This window comes from Capsicum annuum, chromosome 10 (assembly GCF_002878395.1).
Source record: "Capsicum annuum cultivar UCD-10X-F1 chromosome 10, UCD10Xv1.1, whole genome shotgun sequence".
Taxonomy (NCBI): Eukaryota; Viridiplantae; Streptophyta; class Magnoliopsida; order Solanales; family Solanaceae; genus Capsicum; species Capsicum annuum.
The window spans coordinates 212,556,385-212,561,521 of NC_061120.1; positions in this window are offsets into that span (position 1 = coordinate 212,556,385).

The window sequence follows — 5,137 nt, forward strand, 5'->3', positions numbered from 1 at the left end:
TCTATTTTTTTCGTATCAATCTCTGCTCTTTTCTTTTCTCTCGTTATCTACCTTTATTTTATCATTCTTTATGGCTTTTGTTTTTCTTTAAAAGAGGAAAAATAATAAAACAACAAAACAAAATGATTAGATCGAACCCAAAAGTAGGTTGTCTACGTATCATGTTGTACATGAATCAGATCTTGCGTAGTTCGGGCCAATCATCATTTTTTTTACGCAAACGAAAATAAACAAACAAGGAAAGACGTAACACTATAACATTTTGAAGAAACAAAACTACAAAGACATACAAAAGTTCGGAACCACTTTAAAACTAAACAACAGATACGAAACAACATTCTAGACCCCTAAGACCACATAGGTGAAATTACTAATAACGACCTAAATACCAAAGCAACTTAACTTCAACTTAAAGTAGACACCACCCTATGATGACAGACACATAAAATACTCAAACTGAATAAAGATAAGAAGTGCTCTTTCAGACTGGTGCTCTGCGTGATGACCCGGGCTGATATGGACCTTCCTCTGAAGTTCTCTTTCTCCTATTTAAACTTTGTAGAATATCCTGTAAAGACACCCTGATACCGGGAAGAAGCTTTGGGCCCGTATTCCCGCTTCATGAGGAGTACACTTGGAAAGATTATTCTGACACCTTTCTACCGTCTTGAACAAATCTGCTAGCTGAACCCTCAGTGTTTCCACTTTGGACCCTACACTTTCATCCTGATGATCGTCTACTATGCATTCTTCCTGTATTCTCCCTCTAAGCTGCGCTGGTAAGGGTTGACTGATACCCCGAGGGACAGATTGAAGCCAGACCTCATATCCCTAAGTGTGGCCCAGATTATCCAAACTTTGTTTGAGTGTGTCCTCACCTAGCTTTGTTGCATGCTTCCAAAACTGCTCATACCTGGTCTCACCTAAGGCTTGGTCCTTGAAGTACTCAATATCCTTCAGAAGATCCACTGCTGGTGGCACATCCTGCAGCCTACCCAACTGGCGCATTACCCTAGAGGGACTGTATGGTCTAGTGCAATTGAGCCCTATCATAACTAAAGAGAGTTGCGTCTGACAACCCAACAATACTATTTTTGGTCGAAGCCACAAATAAGTCCACAAAATGTTATCCCTGGTTCTCGACTTAAAAAATTCAACCCAAGCGTCGACTCCAATAGGTAACGAGAATTTATCCAAACGCAACCTGGAGTCCATAGCTTTCACTTAATTGGGAATACAACGATCTAATACGTCTGGTCTAACCTACCCTTTTGATTAATGCCCTTATCGTTTTGATCCTTATGAAATAGGGTCATCACCATAGATTGCAAACGGGTATTAATACGTCTTTCTTCTAGGGGAAACACTAAAGTACCTAACAAAGTGAGGGTGAAGACTTCAAGACGCTTTCTCTCCCACTTCTCCTTAGTCCCATGAAATTCATCCCAAAAGAAATCAAAACCTTTCGAGGGCCCGAATCTAGCGAACAAAAAATCTAAGAAAACCCACGAATCACTTAAACAACCCTAACGGATACCCTTACTTTTTAAACCATAAGACTGCAAAAATCTCACGCCAGTATGATTTCGTGCTTGAATCATATCCTTCTCGATATAGGGCAAATGCAACAAACCGGATATTTCTGCAAAAGTAGGAGTCATTTCACGTTCCCCAAACCTGAATACCAAACTACTCGAATCCCAAAAGGTCAACAAAGCCTCTATTAACTCTGGACGAAGGGTAACATGCAGAAGTTTCGTAAGATCACCTAATATTTTAACCAGTTTCTGCTGATCAACATAGTTAAATATTTCCCACTATTTGATTAAATTTTTGGTCACATTGACAACCATCAGAACTCTAGACTTAGTGGACGAATCCATCGTGTAATAACATACAAGATGTTATCTCAAAAATTCAACAGGAGTAGAAGATTCCCAGCCCTTGGGATTTTTGACGCAAACACATGTCGATGGGACAGACCACATCCATGACTCCAATTTGCCGAACAGAAGTACTGAGCGAAATCAGTATACTTGGCAAACAACTCTAGATTACGGGGCGAGAGACCTGGGATAATACTAAGACAAAGGCTGACACAAAAATTACCGGACCCGCCGAGGGTTGCCTACGTATCCCAACCCAAGGGAAAGGAATTAGGTATACGTAGTTCATCCCGATTGAACAATTAACGATTAACTAATAAATTGACCCTAACTTAAGAGACACTGCCAAAACAAATGAATAAAAACTTTTTGGATTTTCAACTAGACACTTCAACTAAGACTGACACCACTAATTATGTAGAAAAATCTTTTTGGTACTTTTTGTTTTTTTTTTGTTTTTTTTTGACAAATAAGTAGAAAAGGCAAACAAAACTTTTTTTTTCGCTTTTACGATATTTTGAGAAGACAAATGCAAAACGTAAAAAATCTTTTTGAGTTTTTGGATTGTGAAGAACAAAAGCCATAAAGAATTCTAAATTAAACTACGATATTCCTCTCTTTTTTTTTCATTTTTTTTGACTCACTTTTTCTATTATTTTTCTTCTTTTTCGTTTTTGACTACGCACCTTACTCCTAACAATTTTTTTTTTTATTATTATTTTTTTCTTTTTTTCAAAATCAGTTCGACAAATGACCACGTTACCCTTAAAAATACAACAGTTAGCACGTAGGGATGCTTTAGAGGGGAGTCTCCCACTAAGGGCTATGTGGGTCCCGCTAGGTCTCCGTATGATGCACATAACATAAGCATGGCCTATAGGCTGACCTACATTGTGGTTTACTAACAAGGCTGTTCGGGGGAGCGTATGGTCGATAGTGGTTGCTTTGCTTTCCACCTACTCCATAACACCGATGGCTTCCCCCCTAAAATAAGGGTGACTCAACTAGAGGTTGTGTACAACACGTGTACTACGGACTTGTTGCAGAAAGAAGGTCAGGGGATGGACTCATGATGACAGATATAAAGTGGTAACACAGAATAAATACTATAAACAATGAACACGAAAAAGCACAAAAGTGAAAATAACACAAATAATTACCACAAACAATGTTTATACACTCGTAATGCCAAACAAAGTCGATACGACTCTAAAAATAGCTCTAATTCTGAAAACTTGTGATTGTCCCCAGCAGAGTCGCTAGAAGCTATCACACCCCTTTTTTAATGTACTCTAAAAAATGTATATTTTAAGGTTCGAAAGGGCTTTATTATTTAAGTAACAAGAAATAAAAATTTATTTTGGAAAAGGATTATTTGCATTTTTTATTCAGAGTCGCCATTTGGCATAATCTGGTGTGCCAAGTCACCTTTGGAAAATCCTTTTCGAAACCATTTGACTCTTAAACTAATTTGCGAATAGAGACTCCGGCTAAGGAATTCTGTTGACCAAAGGGAAGGAGTTAGGCACCCCTCGATCCCGTGGTTCCATCACGGTCGCTTGGGTAGAGTGTGTCAACTGTTTTGGCATTACGAAATGTACAAACCACACAAAAGCACGCAAAATAATCAAACAATAATAAAAAAAATAAAAACGTAAAGTCCAATCCAATTATTACAACCCGAAATAAAAATACTGAAATAACCTACACTAGTCCTAAACTAAGCTTTACCCGATGCCTCGGTCCTTGATCACGAGCATCCTTTGCGTACAAAATTTTTCGGGGCATTCCCCGGTTAAATAATACACTTTTCAAATACGATAAACAAAAACATTCCACAAATATTTCAAACATTCCAACACCACACCAATTCTAACCTTGCCAACCCGACCTTACTGTTTGCCTACCCGCTCGACGGCATATCACATTAAACATCAACAATGTATCAAAATATCATAATATTCACTTTTATCAATTTTTTGATTCCCGTCCCAAATTCATTCCCAACCAATGATTAACACTTGCTTCAATTTATCAATTTACTTTTCAAAATCCAAAACCAATATCAACCAACACATAACACATATTCGAACTACCAAACACACAAATTATTCATGATTATGTAAAATTAAGAAGAGTAAGGATAGAATTGAACCTTCTGAATATCGATTCTCGTTGATAATAATATTTAAGAAAACCCAAATCCGAAAGCCTTCGATCACGCTTTTAAAATCAATGTATTATTCCAATTAAACTGGGAGGATCCACGTCCAATAACCTCAACTCGAATCATCAAATCACGTATAGACAGGCTCGAATTCACAATAAACCTGAAGTCCAACTCGAGCAGCAGTCGCAAAAATATGCGTGAATACCCCAAACAAAACTTGCGAAGAGAAGACCCCAAAACAGTAAGTAATTTTTGGCGGGCCCCTGCAGAAATTAGCCTGAGAATGACCAAGATCAACCAGTTTCGGTGAAGAGGTCGTCGGAAAATTCAACCCAGTACCATCCTCCCTCAATTTCCTTCTATTCCCATCCTCCTTCCCTATATCTCACTGATTTCCCTGTTTTCTGCGTATACCCCTCAATCTTCGAGTTGTGTGTGCATGATTCTTCTCTGGTGTGTTGTGTGTAATCCGGTGACGGAGGCATCGGTGTGGATGTCGATCAATGAAGAGAGTGGGTGTATCGATGTGTTCTCTGAGCTCTGTTTGGTTTTCGGTCAGCTCCCCTTTTCTGTGATGATGTGTATATATTGTGTTGCTATGCATGTATGGTGTTCTTCAGAGATTTCGGTGAACCAAAAAGAAAAGAGAAGATGAAATTATGGTGAGTGTGTGATTTATGGTGAAGACAGAACCAACATGGCGTCCCTCCGTATCGGTAGTTTTTTTTTCTCCGGTGCGTCTTCTCTATGTGTGAGTATATGAGGGTGAAGAAGAAAGAAAAAGCTTTTAATATCTGCTCTCTGTTTTTTTTTGTTATTCTCAATGTGTGCGTCCGTTCCTCCTCCTTTGTCTTTGTGTGTTTGTGTGTATATTTGTAGAGTGAATTGTGAGAATGGGTGGGGTAGTGGAGTACAAACGGGTAGGGATAAAGGGTAGGGTATGGGGTGGTGAGGTGGTGATTTGTCATTTTCTTATTGGAGATGATTGTTAGGATGTTAAAAGAATAAAAGTTTGTTAGGAATTTTGTTGAGAGTTACTTTTTTTGTATTTTTGTGGGATGTAAACACGTGGGTGAGGGTA